The sequence below is a fragment of the Dermacentor albipictus genome, chromosome 2 (assembly GCF_038994185.2).
Source record: "Dermacentor albipictus isolate Rhodes 1998 colony chromosome 2, USDA_Dalb.pri_finalv2, whole genome shotgun sequence".
In the NCBI taxonomy this organism is placed as follows: Eukaryota; Metazoa; Arthropoda; class Arachnida; order Ixodida; family Ixodidae; genus Dermacentor; species Dermacentor albipictus.
In genome coordinates this window covers 99,487,660-99,514,253 of record NC_091822.1, presented here as the reverse complement: position 1 = coordinate 99,514,253, position 26,594 = coordinate 99,487,660, and the positions used below count along the sequence as shown (strand labels likewise).

The following is a 26,594-nucleotide window of genomic DNA, read 5'->3' as shown; positions in this document are numbered from 1 at the left end:
ATGCTGTCCCTCTAGACATCTTTATTTTGCACTTGAAATGCATGCACCAACAATTTTTTGTTCTATAGCTTGTTCTGTAGCGTAGACTAAGTGTCGCAGCTTGTACAGTCGACAGCAAGTTTCCAGTCACTAACTGCACTGACAGTAATACACCAAATCAGGCGGATGTACAATGCTTGATGTTGACATATCAGTGTTACAGGGACAAATACATTGCTTGATGCCTGTTGTTGAAAGAATCGTGAGAACAGGTGTGTTCACTGAGAAGTACAAGACACATCTAAATTAATTTCAATATTCCACACTCCTTGTGTTGCAGTGGCACGTAACCATTTAGGAGTGTTGACCAAGAATGGGGCAGCAAGAACATAACAAATTTGATATCAAAGAAGCCGTTCAATATAATGTCCTATTCCATTAAGAGGTATGTGTGCTTCTGAAATAGGTATGAACCCGAAATAGGTATGAACCCGTTGATGGTGATTGCATTATTATTCTGAACAGAGGTGCGCTCACTACCACTACTTTGCCGGTTAGCATTCACGGATGCATAAAGTGCATAGGCAGGTTACGAACGTAGTTCCAGCGCCTACAAGGGCGCCGCTCGCGGCAGCGAGCGCGGCACCGGCAGGATATGACCGGCCCGCTTGCGTTCGGAAAGCCTGTATGCGCACTGTTTCGCGCGTAGCTGTTGCCTTTTCTGAGCAATGGCGAAGTGCAACACAAGCTGTTACGTAGTGGGCTGCAACAGCACGTACACCAACTCACGAGGAAGAGAGTTTTACAGGTTTCCAAGTCGACCGTGTGAAGCAGAACGGCGTCAACACTGGATAGCGCTCGTCCGACGGCATAAGCTGTTTTTATGTTCCAGTGTTTTGCCAAGCGTGTTAATGCTGAATTCCTTGCTTTTAAAGCAATGATGGCAGCAACGGGACACCTGCAGGATATGCAGGTACCAGGATATGCAGCAAACAAAGTAGTTTGTTCCCACACTGTACCGCAGTAAAGCAGTGGAACTCGTTCCCAATCCTCTCCCATTCAAAGAGCGCTAGGGCTTGCTGAGAGATTTGAGGAGGGGTTGCGTCTGTTTGAGCTGGCATACACCCTTCTGCGCCCAGCATATCAACTAAGGGGCAGTTGAGATCACAAAAATTTTTGACGGCGAGGTTTATTGGAACCTCCTTTGCACGCACTGGAAGATCGCAACATAAAAGTATCGCACTTCCAGTAACTTGGCCGAAAATATTTTCCCAGCGTAGTCTAACACAACTGGTAAGCTCCTCCCCTTTTTTGTGTTTGGGGAGAGCAACGTTAGAATACCTCGGGTAGGTCTTGCGAGATGTTCGTACGCCCCACTTTCTTGGATGAGATGTTTTCGATTCGTATTTGCCGTCCTGTATGTACAGGGAAGCTACTGCGCCGTCCTTGCACTTCCCTGCGATGCCAGCACGGCAATCGCAGCTCTCCGCTAGGATTTGTCTGCTGTCACCGATCTTCAAGAATTATTGTCGCCTATAATTTCATGTGTCCACACCGTAGATAACGAAGTAACTTACGCTGAGCTTCACGCATCTCGCTGGTGCGTTATTTTTCGTTTGCGGAATACACCTAGCAGTCACTTCTAATGAGTGCGAGTTCAACACTTCCCTCACGTCGTAGACGTGCCCCACTTCAAATAGACGACTTCCTCTCTCTAAATTCTTTTCACGAAAAAAGCTGTGGAGATCTTGTAATCCCCGAAACCCGGTTAAAATTAATATCGGCACGCTGTTTCGCGCCATCGCTACCGTTTGACAGGGCGCCAAACACGCAGCGCGGGCTGCTGACGCCGTGAGCAATCCTACCGCATTCGCGCAACTATTCGTCAGATGGCGCTAGGGGTCGGAAAGACAGGACGCCGCCTAGCACGTGCAACGTGCCCATGCGGACAAAGACACTCCACAAGGAAACTACAGGAAATAGCCATACAAACCTCCGCTATATTAGCCGCCACATGAGCCTGACGAGGTCCACAGACCCGTTTAGCGTGTAGGTGCAAGTGCAGGTGATAAAACAAATACATATCTAAACAGATCGGAAGTGGTAGCACCCGCGTAGATGAATCAATCAATGAATTTTATTATTTCACAATACACTATACCGGTAAAGGTTTACAGGAGGTCACATAATCAAAGACTGAATTGTGACCTGCTGTACCTGGAAAACATAGAAATTTACGGGGACAGTAACAGTGATATGTAAAAAAATACAATTACAAAATATATGGTAATCAGATGAAAACATGGAAAAACAAGTTGATACACATGAACGTATGGATGGTAACTTTGTTATAATAGAAAACCTTTTATAGAAAAAGAAAAAAAGAAAGCAAAAACAATTTTCAAATACGTGTGTAGTACACAGCAGCAGATACAAGAAAACGATTTAAACAGTACATTGTGACACATCTATCGCATAGCAAAAAAATTATCCATTCTTCATTAAATCTGTGAACTTCCTGGAGTTTATATGCGAATGGTAATGAACTGCATAGTAAGATGGCCATGAAGTGGACACTGTTTGCCCTAGTTGGTGTGAACTTTTGCTAAGATGAAGCGGTAACTGTGCTGAGTTGGTATCCATTAGTGATTGCTTGGCAATGAACATCAAGATTTGATTGTTTAAAAATTTGAAACGCAATGTGGCTAGGACCACTACACTCAGAATGTTATTTGCTTATAGTAACTGTTTAGCATTGGCGATGTGCGCCATAGGCGCCGACCACGAAGGGTTTCAAGTGCAACTATTGTATGTGTACACATACATACATACATACATACATACATACATACATATGGGTGGTAGGTACGAACCGAGGGGGACCCCTTCTCGCCACCACTCCTCACACACGTTAGCGCCGCCAAATCAATCTTGAATCTTGACAGCTATTCGGTGGTCAACATTTTGCTGCCTTTTTTACTCCTTTTGGATGGTGGTAGTTATCGGCATGTCCTAGGGGGCGAAGCCCAATTTTATCATCGATTCGCTGCCTGCACGATTAAATCGAGGTGCGTTCAGTTGTCACCATCTTTTGTAATGATCACATGCATCGCGGTGCTTTGTTAGCTCAACCTCCTTCGTTCTGACTCACCCAGGGACCAGGAAAGAGGTTCAGTTCATAGTAAGCTGGGCTGTATGCTCGGGAAACGAGCTGCGACCGGAGAAAATGCCATTTCCATTTCACTTTTCCTTTTGCTTCACTATTTGCTCGAGTGATGGCTCACCGCAACGCTGCCAGATCCTCGGAACCATATGCACGTGATATGGGTTAGATTAGGCCCATAATATAATCAATCGAAAGAGTGTCCGTCATCACACACTGCAATAACCGTTAAACTCATAAGCAATATGACCCGCCGTGGTTGCTCAGTGGCTATGGTGTTGGGCTGCTGAGCACGAGGTCGCGGGATCGAATCCGGGCCACGGCGGCCGAATTTCGATGGGGGCGAAATGCGAAAAGACCCGTGTGCTTAGATTTAGGTGCACGCTAAAGAACCCCAGGTGGTCAAAATTTCCGGAGTGCTCCACTACGGCGTGCCTCATAATCAGAAAGTGGTTTTGGCACGTAAAGCCCCAAATATTATATATTATTATTAAGCAATATGAACATTCCTCCTTACCTCGTGTGGTTTTTTTTATAATTGTACGGCACTTTTCGTGTCAAATTGGCAACTGTAAACAAGAGTTGCAAGGAATTGATAAATTAAGTGATCTACTAAGAGAGAGCCGACGCAACAGCCAAACAGGAACGGAAAGCGGTCATTAACGAATTTAATCGTTCTTTGTGAAAGTATTTACGGATGAACATCTTTTTGTTTAATAAGGAAGTAGAGAAAACGGCCACCCGAAGTGGAGAATGATTCCGTGTGCTTTGAATTACACTTTTGCAACGGGAATGGCGGCCATGCACCGTTATGCAACTTCCTGAATAACAATACGAGTCGGTTTTGACCCTTGGAAGAGCAGTAAACGAGACACCCCAAAGAACTGGGATTGTTCCGAAAATATATATTCTTCTATAATTCTTCCAGAACTAATTCACTAGAAATCTTTACTTTACATTTTTGCTTCTTGACGTGTTCTTGGCAGTGTTCTTCATGCGCATCTTTCCTGCGCGAGTCCATTTGATGTGATTCGTTGTTTGCCAAGTAAAGGAGAGGTGTATCTCAGAGGCGTACCTGTGAGATACACCTTATTTCTCTTTTGCGCGTTTACGCGTCTTTACGGCGAACTGTGGGCATTATTCACAATTGTACTACCCCCCCCTCCCCCCTGCCGCCGCCTTCTATTGCATAGAAGAGTTACTTTGTGTTGGGCCCGTGCCCCCCCCCCCCCAAAAAAAAAGGAAACAAATCATGAGTATGTGCCGGATCGGTGGGGTTTGGAAAGATGGCCGGGCAATTATGATTGCCATTACGATGCAGTTGTGCACCATTGCATCATCTATATGCATCACATTCAGGACGTAGAGTTGCGTGGTTGTGTGCACCGTACTGGTGCGTAATTTCGGCCTGCTGGTAGATATGCAGTCGCGACCAAAAGTTTAAGGAACAACGATCAACGGTGCCGTGATTCTTTAATTTTTTTTCCTCAGCGTGGTCGTTTTGGCAGAAATCAAGAGCGTGCATGTTTGACCAATCCAACGTATTAAACCAATACCAGGTCGCGGAGCTGCATTTGAATATATTTTATCTTTTGCTGGTGCCGTCGTTTTGCTGGTGCCGTCGTCCCCAAACTTTTCATTGCGACTGTACGTTGTATTTTGTAACTCTGTTGTCATGAGTAGCAAAGGAATGTATTATTTTGCCAGTATCACCATATCTGCACGTGCCACTGAAACAACAGTACTTGGTGTTAATTAATACACTCCTATCTGGATTCCGTACACGTGGTGTCTCTTGCGAAAAAAAGAAAGAAAAAACGGGTTGGTCAGTGGAAGTTCACCAAAAAGAAATGAACCTTGGAATGCCATTAATGCATGCCAAATCGTCCCCTGCCTTTTCTTTTTCGTTTCGCCAATCTTTCTCTTTTGCCCACAAGGTGCAAGGAAAGCGTGACTAAATGTAAATTCGCTGTGCCTGAGTCAATACTGGGAATCGTGCTGCTCTAAGGTTTCCTTGTCCCCTCGGGTCACCTCTCCCCTCTCTCTTGTATAGAAAATGCCTCTTCTCCTCCCTCTCCTTCTCTCAGCAGTTCTATCTGCGTCCCCTCTGGCCTGGCGGGCTAGTAGAAAGGGAAGCGCTGCAGTTTCTGTCCTGCTTTAGAAGGGAGTCACGGATAATTACAGCTGTCGAGGGGCTAAGGTGGCGACGGCTAGGGAGCTCCAGAGGGTACTGTGCACATTCGACGCGGTGGGGTGCAAACGATTTTCTAGTATACCCTTTCCTCTCTTATTCGCGCCTACGCTCTGAAGCACCGCCCGACGCGGTGTGCGCGGCAGCAGCAGCTGTAGCAGCAATGACGAAGTCGAAGGAAGAGGCAAAGAAAGTTTGAAGAAAAAAAATGAGCGCTACTAAGACGCGGACTAAAAGAACATGTATACGACAGGACAGGAGAAGCCAACTCACCCACATCAAGCTTCTGCTGCAAAGAAAGCTTCGCTTTAAAAACAAGGGTTTTGTATAATTCTCTGTGACAAATGAATTTACAGCAAGAAAGTGAACATTTCTCAACGCTGTGCGCTTAAGTTTTGCCCATTTTCACGAAATTTCACGCGCGTATCTCGGGCGTGCTTTTCGCAGTTTAGGAAACTTCTAGTTTAGCCGCAGTATGACACCGTGGAACACTTCAATGAATAACTTTCCACAAAGGCTGTAATGAACCTACAGGCAATAAACATATATAACTCGTCACTCGGAACTTTGTTGCGTACGTCGAATAAATATTAAACACCGCGGTGCCCCGCGTATACTATCGTGGATACCGGGGGGAAACAACCAAATGCCGTGTTTAACGCATAAAAATTGGGATAGAGCGACCAGTCATTTACTGTTTTCAGAGTACATAAGCAACCTACGCAGTGCACATTTTCGGTACACATTACCAAAAAGTGGCCCTGATTTTGTCAAAATACGAGATATCTGCCGTCTTTCCTCCCACCGGGAAACAAGTAACAGGGTAGCCCTTGTTTATATAGAAACAGCCTGAAAATGAAATAGTCAGTCAGAAGTGACACGAGTTTTAGAAAAAAAACTCAAGTCAGTGTTCTATTGGTATTTAAATGGTTCTGCGAGTTAGATTAAAGTCATTTTCACGAGCATATCTACGATGAGTCGTGATTACACAATGAAATTCGACCGTTATACCTGTAAGAGAATTGATTAGATTTCTGATGGCGATAACATACTGAGACTACAACGCTGCAACGGACAGATATTAAACAGTTGCAGCATTTGATAATCCAACAAATCTAGTCTGTAAGGCACAACTGTCGTCGGGCGCGGCTGGTTACAGTACTTCATCCGGACCTCACCCTGAGGTTAACCATAAGAAGCCGATAGAATACGGATTTAGCGGTCCCAAAAAAGTGGACATGACCCAACTTGCGCAAGCTGAGAGTATGTTAGGGCGGGAACTGCCCAGCGCCAGGATTTCACCGCAACGCTAGTGTGTATGGCGAATCCCTCGCGTCGTCCGCTACACAGCGTCCCGAGAGGGCACAAACGACAACCGTCGTTGTCCAAGCAGGGATGTGCTTACTAAAGAAAAGCATTACTTTTGCGGTCGCAGTACTAAGACAGAAAATGTAGCTTCAGTTGTAGTTTAATGGCCTTTCCAGCGTGCAGCTGAAAGTGACAGTGCCTATTTTCATAAGTAGGACAAATATGTCATTACCTCCACCCCCCCACCCCCACTTTTGAGAGCGGGCACTAGCACTAACATACTATTGCCGCATTGCCCGCAGAAACCTTGTAGGCCATGACAAATCCCTAGGGCAAGCTTTTAAACTTCGCCACGAGAAGGTGATTATAGATAACGGGAGCTACGTACTTGATCACTCCAATAGGGTCATCCCATCTCAAACATAGCTACCTCACAGTGCTTCCGGAAACACGTGTGACCCTTGCAACGACGTCACTACTGGCGCAGCAAAGCGCGCGTCTCTTTCTCTTCTTTTTTTTTTCCGCATGCGCATGGGGTGGCGCCGGAGCAGTTTTCGGCGTACAGACGACAGACGGATGGACGGATGGACCAATAGGCCAGCCACATACAGATTCGGTGTAAAATTGCAGCAGATTCAACGTGCCTTGTTGGAATCCACATAGAGCGAAGCTTTCCGTAAATGCACAGGAGTGCTGGAACATTTGTTTGTGTCTGTTCAATGTGAGCACAAAGTGAAGGCGAAACTTTTATTATTCATGTTGACGAAGAATGCAGTGCGCCTTTGACGCAACCAGTGTTGTAGGGTTTGAAAGAGGCAAGCTGGCTTTCTGTGCCATTTGTTTGCGATACCCGACATTCCCTCGGAGGCGCATATGCCACCGTCCACCGTCCTCCAATGCCGTGCAGGGCGGAGACAACTGCGTCGTCTCCTATGGCGTCCGACGGGTGTCGCACAGCTGCATGAAAAATTCGTTGTGATAAGGTGTGTGCTGCTTTATGATATGACGAGAACACAAAGTTTTCGCATCGGCAGTGTGAAGGTCTGAGATTGATATTCTGCGACCTTTATTTTTAAAGCGGAATTTCCGACTCGTAGTCCAGCCAGCAGAAATCTACTGTCCACGCCAGACGCATAATGACATTAAAGGGCCCCTCACCAGGTCTGGCCATCTTGAGCTGACAAGCGCAGAATATACAGTGCCCGCCAACGATCCTGTTTGCAAAGAATTATATGGCTACGCGCCGCGGGAAGGCCTTAAGTTTCAATCCGAACGCCGTTTTCCCTTCTCCTCGCGGCCGCTGCGCTCCAAGCCGGACGGTGACATACTCGCGTCCCTGCGCCTACGTACGTCCACAAGGTCAGGGCGCTCGGGGTGACACGTGACTTCGAGAATTATTCAAAGCACCATCTCTTATTTGTGTGATCGGTTACTTGAGTTGAGGAATTGAAGTTTAGAGAAATAAAATACACACAAGCGAACTGTCTGCGTGTTCTTTTTTATTTACTTCCCACCGAAGCAAGATAGATTTGCTTCCACTTCGTCTGCTTGTTCGCACAGTAGTGCAGTCACGTGTGCATGTACTGCAACTATGCCATTTTCTACCGTGTTCTAGCGCCATGATCATGCTCTGTTATACGCTTGTTCTGCCTCTGTAATAGTGTAGCACTGAATTATAGCTCTAGTCACGTGTCCTTAATGAAGGGAAAATCAGACATCCACCCGTTCGTGCACAGCGCGAACCCAACTTTGTGCACAGCGCGCAAAATCGTGCGCTGAGCGAGACAAGACAATCACAACAGCTCGTGTTCAGCGCCGAAAAAGAAATCGAGAGAACAATAAATGAAGGCGGGGCCCGTGACGTATGCGGCACGCATTCCGTGAGGTCTGGTATGGGAGAACGGAGGGAAGGAATTTTGGTTGCGGAGGCACACGGGGCGAGTGGAGAGAGTGTCTCGCTATGCAGTGGGGCTCGCCTCCTGAAGTCATGGGTTCGCGGCACTGAAATGTTTCTATCTCGGCTATTACCGAGCCGATTTGAAAAAAAAAATTGCGGCAGAACGCTCCCTAAAGCACACATAATAGCTTTCAGCGTAGAAACGAAATTTCCTGTGGTGCCTGGAGAGAGGCCCTTCAAGAGAACGTCTTGTTGGACTAGTCGGCAACTATTTACCTTGGTTAAATGCGCGAAATACGCACAGACTCGAATGCCGTCGCCTTTCGTTATGTCTGTGTGTATATCGTTCCTTTAACAAGATCATAAAAACCGTTTGGCTACCGGCTGAAAGGTTAATTTGATCCACAAACCACGTGCCACCAAGGGACAAAAGAAAAAATTGTAATCGCACGGCCTACTTTCAAATCGTGTTTTCGAATCATTCATCAGCTAGCCCATTTACAGACTGAATACTGCAATGCTAAGTAAAAGGCAATGATCTCGAATGTCAAATAAGGACTCTATGGTTGAAAGGAAGCCGTGCGTAAGTGACATTCTACCAATATTCAATAGTTTTTTTCCGAGATCAAGGGAAACTGCAGTGAAGGTGGTCGTTTTGCGTTGGAGGCTACGTTGCCTGCATTACATGGCTGATTTTTAAGCGCGATAAGCAAGTTGCCATAGCTCATTAGTGGACTTCATGTATAAGGCAGGTCGCAAACACAACTGCTTACTTGTATTATTTTCCGTTTCGGCTCTACTCGATATATAGACGCTGGAGCTCTGCATTGCTCACATTTGAGAAATTTTTAACAGCGCTGTTCGGAGGCGAACAGCACTCGCACGACGCTGTCGACTTCCGCTGAGGGACCCCTCCAAGTTGGCCACTTGCCCCGTTGCTTTCCTCAGATTAGTCGCTACCGTCAGGTTAGTCGCTGCCTTTTCCTGATTACGCACGTGGCACGGAGAAGCTCGGTTCTCCGTCCGACTCCTATGTGACATAAAGTGAAGCTCCCATTGCAGTTCCCTCTTCCCGTCAGCTGATTCGGATTGGCGTTTCTGACAACCGCGATCAGTCGCACAGTTACTACCTCCGCAGTAGGGGCGAAACATCGCTCTTATCAGGTGCTATGGAGAAGCTTCATTTTACGCCGCCTTGGTTAGAGGAGGCTTGCATCGCGGACCGCACTTCGCAGTGCCGCATGCTTACTCAGGTAAATTGAACGAATAATTTGATACCGATTATATTGGTATATATGGGCATTTTGAGAAGTAGAAACGCAAAACTCGAATTTTATGACGATCACCCTCCACCTTCCCATATAGAAGTGTAATGTAAAGCTTGCAGGAAGTTAATATTGACTTTTCTTTTTGAAGAATATTTCCACCTCACTACGCTGACATGATTCAAGTAAATTCGAGTTTATAGGAAAAGGGGCAACGATATTGTAATGAAGTTACTGCGCCAATTACTTGCCTTTTCCGTGCAGTTACTGATTTCCGAGTAACTCCAAGGATGCATACGGCTCCGACTGACCAGGTGGGTAGAAACGATATCTGGTAAGACAGTGCAGAGCGCTCTCTTGAGGTGAAAACAGAACAGCACTTTGAACTCTGTCCGCTATGTTTTTTGCATTCTTCCATTTTTCTGCTTTACAACGCCTAATAACTTTAGCAAACAGTCATAGTCTCGCAACGCGCCCTGGTGAATGGGGGTTACCACTGCCAGCTTTGGCTTAGCAAGACAGTTCGAATTAGATACTTGATCGGCAAAGCTGAAGTGTTACGCTTGAGGCGGACCATGCAGGAATGATTAGCATGACCACTAAAAATGTTTGCCTTTTGACCGCAGCGAGTTCTTGAAGACCTCGGTCGAGTGGAAGCGACGCTCTTCCTACCTGAAGCTGGTCCTTCCCGCCCCTTGTGTGCCGAGCGCACCGGTAAGCAGTTTGCAGTTGCACCCTCCAATGCGATGGACAAGCGTAGGTAGGCTTTCTTTACTGACTTTCTGGGAAAATCGGGTTAGTTTGTAATGTTTTAGACGGATATAGCTATGGTTTGGCAGCAAAACAAGAATGGTAGATAGGACAAGATTTACGAAACGAACTGCGCGCATCGTTTCTTACCTTGTTCCTCATACCATTCGCCCTGTTTTTCAATGACCCCCTGTGGCGTAACTTACGATGACACGGCGCTTCTTCTTCGGCGTGCTTGTTTTCTTTCGTAAAATATGTGTATTTTCATATGCAAACGTCAACAAGCCATGCTTAATTACCAGTAGGAGAAATTTAAAGAAAGAAAAAGAATGTTCGCTACTCTGTAATATGCACATTATCAATGTATCATTCGTTAGTATATTACCATACCATACAAATATTCATTATGCCTAATTATTAGCTGTAGCTGCAATAATAATGTAATTTTGTGAAGGAACAACATAAAAATTCGATAAGCGACACTAATCATTGACTTAGATGCCTCTTAGTGGCACTGGCAGCTCGGCGTTGGTGTTCTTTAGGTTAACCTTCGGCGAACGCAACGCACGAACGGAAGTCGGAGGCAACTGCTCTGCTTTAATTAGCAGGTTGGATATCACGCCACCTTTTTGTGTGCTACCTCATTAGTGACGCCATTGCTCTCGTTTTTTACTTCTGGGTTTCCAGGAATTTCGCCAAAGTCTGATTCCCGTGGCAGGTCTCTAAAATCTACGATTCTGTGCTTTGATGTGTGGTAATCAGCAACTTTTAATTAATTCAAGTTATTCCAGAGACATCAGTAGCTCAACTTGTAACTGAACTTACGCTTTGATATTACATCAATAATGAAACCCATGAAGTTTGTACTGTACTATTTCCTTCTGTTTTTTTTAGAATTTCGTCCCCGATTGTCTCAGTGATTTCTAATTCTAATTATTCCAAACATTTCAGTAACTCAAGTTCCAACTATTTTATGTTCTTATCTATCTTTACTATCTTTTTTTTATATTTTGCACATTTATTTTGAATTTCATCCCTGGTCGTCTCATTGATTTCTAATTATTTCTAATTATTCCTGAAACTTCAGTAACTTGACTTGTAACTAAACTTATGATCGGATGTAATATTTGTAATGAAACCTGTGCATTTTGAATTTACTGCCTTTTTTCTAAATTTTGCTGATTTATATTGAATTTCCTCCCTGTCTGAGGAGGTGAAGCGGAAGTGCTGCACAAGAAACAAGAGTGACACTCGATGCTCTTGCTACCAGAAAAATGCTCCGACGATTACGATACTCCATAATACGAATTTCGAACGCAGCTACTTAGGTGTTTTGAATTCGCGATATATTATCGGAAATAATTTTATTCTGAAGGACAAGGTGCTCACTGGCGGCCATGCTGAGCCTCTGCTCAGGCGACCCGTTTACCAGTAGCGGTAGACCAAGCATTCTCAGCCCTTGCGTCGCTCACTGTTCAGAAAGAAAGCGTGAACAAGGGAACGCGTGGCTCGCGCGGAGATAATTCTCAAGCAGGGGCACCTGAGGCGAAGTAGCGCATGCGCAGTGGGTCCGAAGCCCACGCCAGCGCTTTATTTCCCCGCAGATTGCACGCTCTTACCACTCTCCCCCTCTGAACCCTTGTGTCCACATTCCTCCTCGCGTATTCCGAACCCGCACTGCTCTCCGCATTCGCTTTCATGTTTAGGTGTGCTCCAACGTTACGATTTTACGTACGATTTTACGTGCGATCCGTCATACGGCGCATCGCAACCGACTTGCCGCATGCGACGATTCAGGATACATGGTACGAATGAGGAACGGCGCGTAGCTCCGCCCAGAACCGGCGCCCCTGCGTGGAAGCTCGGAATGCTGCGTAACTTCGAACAGAAAGTGAACGCAAGCGTATTTGCAGTGCTCTCTTTTTTGAAACAAACGCTGACAACATAAACACGTCTTGCCAACACCGCAGACGTTTTACCGCGAGGCCGCGTTTGCAGTGTCGGCTCCGTTGGCAGCCACCGACTGCTAGGAGCCGGCAGGCATAGCTCGCTTGGCCATCGAATCCGACACCGGTGGCGCTTGTGACACGATCGCTTGCAGCTCGTATATCAAAGCGCCTGTGTTACTCGGCACAACGCGCACACAGTTATGCTGCCGATGTGAATGGTCATACGACGGATCACACCCAAAATTGTGCAATGTGTCTCGGGCTACAATGAGCCCGGCACCGACTCTTGCTGCAGGAACGGGCCCTAAGATCTTCGCTCTAAAGCAGCTATGTGCTATTGGTGTTTCTACACGTGCGTGACTTCATGCGTGCCCTGCTTCTCACTCACTCGAACAGGAGGCCGCCCAGCCTCACGCACCGCGGCGTCTGCTGGTGTACGGCGCGGTGTTCTCCCTGAACGTGGCCCTGACGCTGCCTCTGGCCTGGTTGGGGGCCATGGAGCTGCGCAAAGCGATACCAACTGTGCTGACCTTCTACGCGTCCGTGTTTCTGAGCCTGCTCTCGATTGCGTGGATCCTAATGCCCATCGCTTGTTTCGCGTAAGGAACCACTGCTTACCGCCCGAATTCATGGCGGCTGAGATATGCGTCATTGGGAGCGCTCATAACGCTAATATAAAGTAAGGAATACAGCTGGGCATGTAGCCATTACGAGGTTCGTCCACAAAAGTAAGTTCCGTGTAATATACCGTTTTCACGACGAGCTCTGCTACGTCTCCACTGTTGCAAAGCGTGGAGGTAGCACTAGTCTTTAGTAGACTGAAAGAAGGAGCAACTCTGGCAAGAAGCATGTTTGTACTTGTACCGTGACAAACGCGCGTTGCTCAAGAGGTTAGAAGGTAGGGAGTTGAGAATAAAAGTACCAACGTTATTTAGTTGGATATCAATGCACGGGAAGGGCTGAAGAATGGCTGCACAAGGGAAGTGGAATATATAATCATGGCATTTTTACTTCGTCATTGTGATACCTTGCAACGGTATCTCTCGAAAGCCAATAAAGATGTTGTCATTGTGCGTTACTTGACACAAAGCAGTGCGGTTGCGCTGCCGACATTACGAATTTCATGCACAACGGTGCAACGAATTATTCTCAGTACGAAGGTATTGCGGTATAAGTTAACGCACTTCAGTACAGTCTTGTTTCTGCGTTGCATTTCAGGATGTACTTCAAGAAGAAAAGGAAGCCGGAGACTTCAGAGGTGGTCATGGAGTCTTAAATTGTGAAGTTTCCAAGAATAATAATGGTAACAGAGTGGCTGGCCTGAAGAAGAAAGAAAAACAAAAAATGCAAATTCTTGTTTTTTGTACGCTTTCCATTTTTAACTCCAGAATCCATCGATAAGCACTCGATCGTGTGTGTTTTTCTTGCGTTTACTAGATTTACTTGCACAGTTTATCACATTACGAGGGATATCGAAGAATGAGGCGTGTAATGACATTGCCTTTATCTAAGGCGAGTGTCTGTATGTCTGCGAGTGTGCAATAAAATGCTCGTCATTGAAACACATACGCCACATTTGTCTATCGCAAATCGTTTTTTAGTTTACTACATAATATACGCAGGTCTCCAATTTATCTGCTTCAAACGGACCCTCCGACCGTATCCAAGCTGAGCGGCATGTGTTGCGTACCAACGAATTTGTTTTAGTAAAGCGGAGGATGTCTTTGCATTACGAGGTTATCTCAAGACAACATGCAGCCGTGCTTGTTGAAGGAAGTCGTTACTGTTGTTACAATAACCATATGCGTTGCAAATTTAGCGCAGCACTGGTAGTCGCATTTTACGACGCTTTTATTCAAACGCAATGCTCGAGAGCCTGTTGTGTCATTGATTTTGCAGAAATGGAAAAAAAAATGTAGCATACGGCTGAAGACTGTTGCTACTGACGCCCTCGAACCGACCAATAGGTGGAGTATGTTCATTGCAATAATAGATCTGCGTGCTCTAATTGACTGATGGTGCAACCATATAATCATGTGGTTGCACCAGCAATGCCGCTGTGCACGTACCGGTACTCAGCAGCCAGTAATACGATTTTCGGCAGGACAGAGCTCATCTAACGAAACTGTAATGAAAGTGTGAAAGTAACTGAGGTTCTCTGCGTCAGCCCGTACTATGATATTAGCCACTAAAAAAAAAACTGAAATTGCCTACGAGCCCGATGTTACGCGAAAGAGCGCGCTTTGTATGCTGCTGTAGAGCCATGCAGATGCATGAATCGAAGTTCACACTCACTCGCCAATAGTCTCACAGGCTATGTAGTCGATCACACTCGTTGGTACTCAGCCTATATCATTTATTCTCACCAGCCCTCACTCCTCTTGATATACACTTTTGCTCAGGGTGTCCAACTCAAAAGCATTCGGGTTCGGGTTTCCATGGATATTTACCAGCTCGGTTCTGGCTCAGCTCCGAAGCAAAATGTACTAGCTTGAATCGGTTCGTACTGGTTGATAGCGGTTTGGAATCGGGAATAATTAAAAACTTTAGAAAACAACTTTTTTCCAACCGCACTCTCAAATTTATTTGAGTGAAATATAGTTTATTTCTTAATTTAGGTGATGCAGTCCGATGTATGAGGCCTGTCTGAAAATTTCATGCCGTGAGTAAGCAAGAAAGAGGGAGACTCAAACACGAAAGAAATGCGGTTGATCGCAGCAGCGGCAGCGATTGTAAGGGCAGAAGAGGTAAAAAACTAAGGAAACAAACCGGGCAAGCAATTTCTACTCTCTTTCTCATAAGTTCGAGATGTCATGATTTTGACTACAAATCCGAGCTGTTAGCGTGGTACGCCTTCGCTGTACTTAGCACACCAAATGCTCTTGCATGTTTTCTTTATTGGCAAGTCTGCGATACATTCTGAGAGCTACATTGATAAATATTGTGAAGAAAAGCAGTCCCAAGACGGGATTGGCTTGAAACAGGATGCAGTCAGGAGTTGCGACACCTTGGCTTCAATTTCACTTTTCTCAACTGATCGTGTATGGTCCCGGATCGTGGTGGCCGGATTGACCTTATTATTTTTTGCAGATACCCTTTCTCGAACCAATACAACACGAGCATGCGAGGTTTATCTCAAAGGTTGATACAGTCAGCAAAGAAGAGGGAGAGGATGCAGCGGTGTCTTTCTATCCGCTCCAAAGGATACGGTTGATCTTCAGTATGGGCGAGACAGCTGTACAATACAGAATTTTATGCTAGCACATTTTGAGCAACCAATGTTTAGTCTGTCGAAATGGAGGTTCAAGAACGGATGGAAGAAAGGATCAATACGAAATTTTTTGTCAAACTGGGCAAGAATTATTCAGAAAGTTATAAAATATTTCAGAAGACCTATATTGATCGGTTTTGACTGAAATGTTGCAGATGGAAAATTTTTCCGACAACGTGGTGCCGAAACTGCTGGCTCCTGAGCAGTGGTTGCCACGAAAACAATGTAAGAGTGACTGGAGTGCGAGCGATAAATTTTTGCAGGAGGTCGTCATAGGCGTCGAAACGTAAATTTACAAATAAAATACTGAAACCAAGTCGCAGAGCACAGATTGAAAGGAAAGATCAGCAATACAACCTCCCCCCCCCCAATCAAAAAAAAGTATAGAAGGAAAAACGCGCGGGAAAAGTCAAGAAAGAATAAAAGTATGTTGATCGTGTTCTTTTGGTGGCTATGGAATATGTCACCATGAGTCTGCACCTGAATGTCAAGCTGCGAAGGTAGCTTTCCACTTGGTAGCCCTGAAGGATCTGAGAAATCCGGTGCGCCGTGTGCGGCGAAACTTCTCGAAATATGGATGCTGCACTCTCCACAACAATAATGCCCCAGCGCACCCTGCAATCACAGTGCATGAGTTTTTGGTAAACATTTCCTTCACTAGGCTGGAACGTCGTCCATACTATCAGGCTAAAGTACCCTGCGACTTTTTTTTTTCTTCCCCAAATGAAGCTTGTGCTTCATTATACGCATATGATCTTTTCGTAGTGCAATGAACAGCCATTCTGGGCCAGTTTTTCACTTTCCGTTGCTGTGCTGCACTGTACAGTTGTACTGCAAAGCCGGCGTTTCTGCTTTTTTTGGTTGCGTTGTTATTAGTGTCGACGTCTCCCGCTTTATTCCATTATAGGGAACGTGCGAGGCGAGCCGCAGTTACCAGCACCACCACCCTTACTCTTACTACGACAACAACGGCAGCAGCAACAACGGCAACATCAACACGGCCGACCGACGGCGGCGGCGCCCGCCTTTTCCATGGCCGTCATAGATACAAAGGGAACGATCCGAGTCACGGCATCAGCGAGGCTGCCGTCGGCCGAAGCAGCGGAAGAGATGGCCATAGCCCTCGCGGTACTCCACGGAGGTGCAGAGGATAGCCTGATTATCAGCGACTCCAAATCAGCGATTCGGAATTACATCAAAGGTTGGGTGTCCGCGGATGTGGCGCGTATGCTCAACGCCCGGGCCGGGGACTTCGGATCCGGCACCATTACAAACAAGTCCCTCAAGTGGTTCCCTGCGCACGTCGGGGAGCTTGGCAGTAACAGCAACTATGACACCAACATTGCTAACGGCCGAAGACGCAACGACACTCCACCCAACCACAACGAGCGCGCCCACCTCGTCGCGAGGCAGCTTACCCGCCGCGACGTGGTCACCCAGAGGGCAGCCGCTGCCGTTGTTGTGCGGGACCCCAGCGGAGGAGTGACGGCGACGGCGGCTGCCACCCCGTCTGCCGCGGCCGCTGTTGTTACCAATACAACACAAATCGCGGCGGACGGAGCTGGGGATCACGCGGACGCCGACTGCGATGTCAGGGAGTTTCCGGCAACGTACAGAGAGGTGATTGGTCACTATCGGAAAGAAAGAAGAAAATATCCAGAACCCCACGGGCGTCTAGACAGGTCCCAGGCGGTCGACCTGAGACGGTTGCAGACGGGCACTTTCACCAACCCCTACCACCTGCACCGCCTGTGGCCCGCGCTGCACCCGTCGCCCGGCTGCCCGTGGTGCGAGCACGAACGGGCTGATATGGCCCATGTGCTTTGGGAATGCCAACGCCACGTGGAACAAGGACAAAGAGGCAGGGGGAATACAACAGCGGAACCCTCTGAAGCGGGGCGCCTCGCTGAGAGATGGCAAGCCGCCCTCCTCAGCGAGGCACCCGAAGACCAGGAGTGGGCCGTCCAGCGGGCCAGGGCCGTTGCCGAGGATCTCGAAAGATCTTCCTCGGGCGATGGTCCACTGGCAGCCTAGCCCCGGGCACCAACATCAACTGCTGGACAAATAAAGTTTATTCCTATCCTATCCTAGAAAAAAATAATCAGTTAGGTGAAAACGAAAAGAAATAGCAGAAATTTGATAAGGCGAGAAACAAAAACTCGTAAGACAAGTCTTATTAAGGCCTATTTTGGGGCTAGTGGGTATCTCAAAGCCGAAAATCAACGCTACATAGCAATCACTAGACATTTACCAAGATGTACAAGTTGCTATGTTTTTTTGCTGTTCTTTCATAGTTTTTAGCAAAGCAGCATTGCTTTCTGAAAGCATTATGAAACGACGAAAATACAGAAATCCACAGATTTGACTGCCTGCAATAAAACTTGGAACTGCTAGCTTGACGTGAGATATCTCGCCATTGAAATTTTCTCAGTGGTATGGACCTTCGTACCTTCTACATGTTATGGGTGTACTGCTCATCTCAAAAAGATATTGTGGAAAATTCTGATTCTAGCGCAAACCGACACTTTTTCTCTGCTGCTGTGTCGTCAGAGTTAAATGGTTAATTTTGCGTCAAAGAAGCTTCGAGCTAAACTAGGTTTTGAATTCCATTTGACACATTGAACAGGAGAGCCAGAAACCAAAGCAAATCCACAATTTACACCGAGAAAAGTGCGTAAAACACCAGAAAACTGTTCAAAATAAAACCGTCGTTCGATAAACTACGAAAGGGAGTGGATTCATTTCACAAAGTCGATGAAGGGAATACAAAAAAAAAACGGAAGATTTCATGGTTAGAAAGCTACACGCGATTATTAGTGGCGCAATAAAACGCAAGCTCTTGTGAAACTGTGCGCATGGAATTTCAGCGAAGGGATACCTGGCTACACGAGCAAGAAATATCGGCAGGAATAATGCAACTTCAGAAAACCGACACGGAACTACGTCTGCAGTTATAGGTAGTTCACACGCCAAAACTTCTATTCGCGTGTGCGCATTAGCACTACATGTTCAGACGTTTAATCACCGAGATTCGTTGTCTGCTGACTCATAATACTGCAATGGCAGAAATTAAACATGTAGTAGTATGGTAAGCAAAAATCAGGCTACCGAATCCACACTGGTTCATGGCTGTAAAGCACACATTCCAGGGCCCGACGATCCAGCGCACTTGGAGGCACACCACTGCCGATTGTCGCCCTGCGGTCGTACTCCCACGAGCTGTCGAAATTGCACTGGCTTCTTACAATTTCCGGTCACATACTCGGAATCGAATATCACTGAGATCACCTAGAGCGTTCATCGACGTGGTCAGATGCCTTTGCAATGTGAACACAGTCGCATAACGGCGCTCGTACAAAGAAATTACGATTATTGCCACCGAAAAGAATCGCTTCGTCCGCCGGCTCACGCCATCTTTTTGCTCCATCCCGACGGATGTGGTCTTTCCTCCTCCTCCGCCATCAGTTAAAGCTGCGCACAGAGCCGACGACTTCTTTATTAGCCTATTCGCTCTCTCCTTGTGTGAATGTCTGTGACTATAGACGGTCGCTGCAGCAAACTGCAGTCTTGGAGAGAGTGTAGTATGACGGGGGCGTTTTGAAACGGGTAACTCTCTCTTTCCGATGATGTATTTGGTTGTGGTTCTGATGCCAACCAGTGTTGTCGCTTGCGTTCTGCCTCTTTAGCACTCGTCCCGGGCGAAGTGTTGAGTCGCTTTAAGCGCTTTCTTTAGTTAATCTTCAATCTTCTGCTGTTGGCAGAATTTGGAAGCTAGCAGTCCCCACTCGAAGTGGCTTGTTGCTGTTGCTGCTGTTGGTGGAGCTTGTTCCGAATTTGTTCTCCGAGTTCGACCGGTTGAAGTCGCTTCAGTCACATCCGTTAATTGGCTTTCAACCTTCTTGTGTTGGGGCCTCTGGAAGAAGCTGTTCCTTTCCACTCGAATCTTGGCGCTGAGCCTGCCGCGGCTTTCGCTCGGCAGCGCGAGCGTACTTGGTTGATGGAGAAACGGGAGTGCACTTCGGAGACATTGAATTGACTAGGCTAGCCAGGTGTGTCGCCATTTTGGAGCGCGAGGGTGGCGCCATATACTGGGCGCATGCCCAGTACGCGCGCCACTCCGGTGACATCACAAGTACCCTCTAGCGGAGTGCGACATACTCTGCGAACGGACGCCGCCGTGGCCGCGAGCATGAGCCATTAAAGGCTTTCACCTTAAAACAGGACCCCTTGCACAGCCAGCTCGTATTTACTTAGGCAGCCTGTGTTTACTTCAATTCGTACTGCCACGAAAGCTACGAGTCCCAGACTTCGTGTAGTATGCTAACATGCTGCTACGGCATTTATTGCTTCGCCCTTATGGCGAAACTGTGATATTTTTGAAAAACCCGCTTGCGCTGGGTTTTTGAGCATTTAATTAAGCGCTGATTGCGTCTCTTTTCAATCTAGATGTACTTATTTCGATAGTGAAATTCAAATGACTCCACAGGATTCATTTGATGTATGGGCAATAAAGCGAGTTTCTATACACTTAAAATAAGATTCTCAACTTGAGTTTTCCCGTACAAGCGAGGCAGTCGGTCTCTATCATATTCTAGACGCATGCACATTTTTTTTCTTGTAACCAAGTTTATTGCCAAAAAGTTTGTAATGCCACCCGAGTCCAAGGATTTCGAGCCGCCACCTGAGGCCTCCAGAACAAAAAACTACCGGACCACTCATTAATAAAGTTTCTTCTTCTTCTTCTTGTAATGACAGAGGGACGCCAAATATTTACAAAGTGTTACTCACAGTGTAACTTAGTGTTTGCACTCAATTCTCAGTTATTGATAAGAAGTACGCAGACAGTCAAATTGGCCACAAAAATGTTTATTCAGCTTGTGACAGTCCAGAATACATCTTTAAGAGACCATTACAGCCTAATACAATAAATACAGAGATATTATTACGTTAACACCTTTGCATAAATAAAACTATGCACATTCCCAATGAATAACAGTGTAAACTCGAAGATGGAATTAAAATACCCGCACGAGAAAACAGTTGGTTAAAACAGTGCATAGAAAGGTTTTCTTGTTTTAGCTAGACATGCGAAACAAAGCAATCACGACAGACAATCATATACAAAGCTAGATAATCACCTAATGTTTTATACTGTCAACTTTTCCCTTACTGAGTCACTTTTTCTTCTGGTGGCTCACTTTGGTCTGTCGCTGTACGAAAGACGAGGTGCATTATTAACGGCTAGACAAGTCCACTAGCTGTCGCAGAACAAAGTCGCAACAAAGTAATGTGTTAGTTTAGATATAATTTTTTTTTGGTTTGGAAGCATGTCAAACTAAAATATCCTTTTCACTCTTTAGGTTGTCGACCACAGGGTATGCTTCGAGAAGGTATTGGCCATGGCTGCTTCTGTAAACGTTTGAGTTTACTACAAGTCATCGTTTTTATCGCTCTTTCTTCGATATAAATGACTTCGAAAGCTAGATGTTGTCTACAAGCCAGAGAAGAAAGGTCATGCAGAGGGGTAGGTAAATTTTAGCGGGTGGAAACTACTTTAACCATGCAATCACACCAACGGAACTTAGTATTCGCTCTCATTTTTCAGCGCACCGGCAAACCAACACATTGCACGGTAAATGAATTTGAGACTAGGACTAAAACAAAATATGAGAGCAGTGTCTGTGGGTCTCACCACTGAGCGTTTTCCTCGTACAACATGAGCACGTGTAATTGCGTTAATCCACCGCGGGCCGGACGGGAGTGTGAATATGCGCACGGTCATTGTACTTAATTAGGACTGAAGGGTGGGCGGGTTATGGAATGCTTTAGTGCTATGGAGTGATAGTTTTTTAGAGTAATGTGAGTAACCGGTATTTTGACAGCACACCACCGCCCATAGTGGAGCCGCAACAACACTGAAATGAGTGACTAGGCCAGTTCATGTATATTCGAAAGACTAGGGATGTCGCCCGCCACGCCGCAAGCTGGCGTCTTAGCGGCACGTTGTGCAACAACAATCGTTACCGGGAAACGTATGGCGGGAGCAGTGGGTGCTTCCCATTGATATCAGCAGTGCCTAATCATTAATTGTGTGGTCCAGATGCTTGTTTCCTGCTTCATCTGTATGCGTGATTCCAATTAATGTGCACTTAGCTGAGTGCTTGAAGCGTCTGCCTTACGGAGCTACGACCCACTGCTCTTGGCTCTGCGCTGCCACCGGGATCGGCCGACATCTTTCCAGCAGTTGCGGATGCGGAAAATGACTACAAGCGTATGACAACATATCACGGGGAGATCGAATAGCCGAAGCTACACGCGCAATAAAAAAGTACAAATAAGAAGGAGAATACAAAAAGGCGCAATACAATGCTTTAAAACATTTCAGTAAAAAAAAAAGAACACACGGTGTCACATAGGTACCTTCATAACGTACTCAAAGCAATTTAGTTTGAACATGATAAACCAATAAATGATAGAGCCACATCAGAGAGCCCAGTTGGTGAAATATCGACATATTTGACTACACCGAGTGAAATACATACATCCCAGAATTGTAACAATGCCACCGACACTCTAAGAAAGGTCCATATCTTGGATATCTTGAAAACTTTCGGCAACATCCAAAGGGGCGCACTGAGCTTCGCAAGGTTCTTCTCCGGGCTCCATTGACCTCAGACGCTTAACTGCTAACGGTGGCCGAAGCTCATCGTCAACGTGAGCGGGGTGGCTCGATGCGCCCTCGGTGGAACTGGGAGCTGCGACGTTGACAGCTGCAATACACAAGAAAAGAAATTGAGATGTACTAGATGAGACGAGAGCGGAAAAGAAGGATAAATATTTGGTCAAAGTGACGATCTTCAATCGGCTCTATGAATAATCAATCATTAATCGTAACATATCGATGGTAAAAAAGGCGTCAACGGCCCAAGTAGCACTCCTGCTAACGATAGGTTACGCTGTCTCCAATAACATTAGGAAAGCGTTTTCCCCGAAGGCGCAAACAAGGGCGGAAAAAAGCTTTGATCAAAACCATAAGATCCTGTCTGCTTTCAATAAACTTATGTCAAGTGACGCTCTTTCCAGTCCTAAAGCTTCTTTCTGCCCTTGGTTGCGTCTTAGCTTCGCGGAATAAGATGAATAAACTAGTTGGGCAACAAGTATTGTTGAGAAAGCTTTTGTCGGCACAGGAAAAGAACAGCCCAAAATATACGAAAAATCAGAGGCATATTGTTTCGCTAGCGTATCAAATAAGTCCTATATCAGTTGACGTATGTTCTCAAATATCATACGGAAACGTTGAAAATTACAGTTATGGAGCGTTTAGTTTCTTTTCTTCATTTTTTGGCCGTTTATTACTAGCATAGCAAAAAAAATTATCAGCCCAAACACTCCGTACAGATGGTTAACCAGCAAAGCTGAAACATGCGGCCCCAGCGTTTATCACTGGATAAATCACTATGGTTCATTAAAGTATTTCTCAAATATTGGTTACGTCATTCTGTTTCTAAATGAGGTTACACACGCGTTCGGCTGCGACGTAGAGAAAGACTTCGCTGCAAGGGTCCACCGTACGGAGGTCGTTCAAACCAGGCTATCCGCCAGAAGCGCGCATGGTCGGCCCCTTCGTCACAGTCTATGTGCTTGGGACATTAGACACTCTTATACCTGTGTCACAGGGGCACATTTGGAAGGCCTTCCAGTCGACGGCCTTCGAAACGCCACAACTCTATCGACTCAAAGGAGTTGTCACGCTGCTAAACGGCACACTTGAAATGCCGCTGAGTGGTTCAGGTGTTTCTCGCAAAATTGTGTGGCGCTGCGGATCTTTACTTACGCTTTCATGTCACAATAAGTTAAACAACATTAAAACTACCTAAAAGCGCTATAATTTATTTCATGTTTGTTTATACATTTAAAAAAATTGCTCATGCATTGCCATACATATATGATTAGTTCTAAGTTATTGAGTAGCGAAACTGCGGCAACGTTTGCGTCGCTGCACGTCGCTGTTGTGGAGAGTACGTGCAGTTCGCACATATCAAGTGGCAAAAATACTGTATTGAATAATTAATAACACTCATATATAGTATTTTAGAGCATTTTGGTTTGATTTGTTCTTTCTAACCGTGAGTACGGGCACTCTGTGAACGAGAGGGCATGTTCGCGCTGTTTCCGTTTCCGTTCCTCAAAGGCCATCGAGATTTCGATAGAGTTGTAATGTGCTCCGTTGACTCGATAGTCTATTGACTCGCCGGCCTTCGAAACCGCCCGTGTAGCAGCTCAAACTTGACCTTTGAGTCAACTGACTATCGGTTGGAAGGCCTTCCAAACGCCCGTGTGACATGGGTATTAGCTGAATGTTTTCTGTTCCTCGCTCCGCTCTCGTACAACTGCACGCCAGCGGTTGAACGGGAAAATAATCTGTGTTAGCTGAGCGCTCACGTGTTCGGCGGCCGTGCAGTCACATGCTGTGTCGCCTGGTCGTAGAAGATGAGACTACAGCCAAAAGTATACAACATATTCAAGTTCATAAGTGCCAAGCAGCGAAATGTTCTAATGTTGCAATCTTTCAAACGATTATTGTTGGGGTTTATTTCGTTGTTTTTTTACGTGGGGGGGGGGTGCATTGTCACACGAAGGCTGCGAGTCTGCCCGAGACGAACACTTGATGTGCCACTTTTGTATTCGTCAACGAATGGTCGTATTCCCAACCTTGCTTTTGGTACCCTCATCTCGTTTCATTAGGCACTCAGTCGAAGATGGATAGCCTGTCCCGTTCAGATCCACCATCCCGTGGCTAAGCCAGCCACTCTACCGCGGCAGTGGCTGCAGCCATTTCGTTATAAACCGAAGCTTTCTTTGCCTCTTCCTTCGACTTTACCACTGCTGCTGCTGCTGCTATCCGCCATGCCGCTAACGCCAGCCACGTCAGGGCGTAGTTGAGAAGCACGCGACTAACGCCGGTCGCGTCGCGTGGACGTGGTCGAGACGTGGCCATGTGAAGTACGCGTGACTCCTCTCAAATGTTGTGCAGGAGCTGCCGCGCTTGTCTCCGTGCTCAGCGGCAACATCAACGACAGTAGAGGGAGGTGATGGGGGGAATGTTAGCGAGGGATTACAGAGAGAGCAAGAGGAGGCAAAATGCTAGAAAGTTGGGCGAGTTGGTACGGTAACATGATCTTGATAGCGCTCGTCCTGTCTGCTTCTAGTCCCTGTGTCACTTCGCGTTACGCAATTCAAGAGAGGAGGCAGTTTTGTGAGCTACAACGCTACAACCCAAAAATGCGCCGAAGCGTGCACATAGTTTCGCCCTGACGAAGGCTCGCATAAAGCGTGGAGCAGAGCGGGCCAGGTGACAGAGCTTCGCTTACATCTATCCCCACAGCGCCTGGGACATGCATATTTTTTTCGCTGGTCGTGCTCTGCTCGGCGAGCCCTCTAGCGGAACGGAGGAGACCGTCCACTCACGCGCTCGCGACTGAGCGTTCGGCGCATGCGCACTTGCGCCCCCGCTCGCAGGCTGAGCGGAACGAAACAAACGTTTTGTTGAAACTGTATATTCAGAAGAAGTCTAGCGCACCCCAGTCGTCATTGTCGGTCGCTATTAGAAGTTTTAGCTTGTTCGTGAATGCATTAACCGTTACGGAATAGAGGGTCATCGGCAACTTCAGCGCCAATAGCAACATCGCGTGGTGGTACGCGCCACTACAACGCGTCTGAAACGTTTCATAGCGCAGCTCTCGGGCACCCGTTCCTGCGTTGAGCGTCGGCTTCCCTCGGGGTAACCGAGCGAACGAGCACAGCGAAGGATGAAAGACCGAACGTGGAGCTCAACGGCGGATGAAAAGCGACGCTATCTATGAGGAGCGTACGGCGAAAGTGTAAAAAGCGTATTGGCCGCCAGATCGGGCTATATGTGGCAGCACCGTCGCCGCGTTAGTGCGGATTTTAGTGCGGATGGGCGTTCGGCGCGCGCAGTGAAATGTACACGGCGGCGTTTCGTTGTGAGCAATGAAACGCGCTGACTGCAGTGAACTTATGATATGTTACCCTCCAATACTTCACTTTTGCGCGAAACGCATGGAACATTACTAGCATACATAAAAGGAGAGCAACACGCCGTTTCAGTCCCAGTACATGCATGGTGCTTTTTGTTGGTGTACGATTGTGTTCAGCCCATTCTGATGAAGCTGGTTTTGCGGAACTCGACTTTCTTCCATTCTAGCACTGGTTACAAAACTGCGTGTAGTCCTGCACAGTGAAGTTAAAGCTGGTAGTTAATGTGGCTCTACTTCACCGCTTCAATGCATACCTAAATACCTTTTACTTCTTTTTTGATAACATGTCAAATACAAGATAGGTGCTAGCTTTAGTACAAGGTACGTTACTATGAATGAGAGCGTAGTGGCAGGATCGCCATGTGGCTTCACACGCGTGTTTTTTGCCCGCAGTAACAGCATGAACAGCATTTTATCGCAACGGAGCCTGGCATGATTGCATTGAAGGATGAGAATTGTTCGAGGGCACCGTTCACGAGCCTTCATAGTCTTGAGAATAGTCCGAAGAAATTTATAATTCTTTAGGAGCTAACCATACCGCGTTGTTTTATTTTTTTGTGAAAGTAATGGCTGATACCTACTGTCAAGTTAAAGCACCACGCAAAAGAGCGCATTATATTGTCATTCGCCAATATTAGCCACCAGCAACTCAGCCTTCCGACGTCCTCTGTCTAACGAGTGGAATGATACACGTTATCCTCATTCAATATTTTCTTTCCGCTTCGGTTTTGTTGCAGATACTAAAAGTACCAAAGCGAGAAAA

The 26,594-nt window shown here is 46.5% G+C and overlaps 1 long non-coding RNA gene across 1 annotated transcript; it reads left to right on the top strand.

Annotated features, from left to right (window-relative positions):
* Nucleotides 1-9,689: 9,689 nt before the first annotated feature.
* LOC135915952 (uncharacterized) lies at nucleotides 9,690-14,037 on the top strand. Its single transcript, XR_010568795.1, has 5 exons — nucleotides 9,690-9,791; nucleotides 10,068-10,117; nucleotides 10,430-10,517; nucleotides 12,899-13,101; nucleotides 13,721-14,037. It is a non-coding gene; the product is annotated as an uncharacterized lncRNA (long non-coding RNA).
* Nucleotides 14,038-26,594: the final 12,557 nt, after the last annotated feature.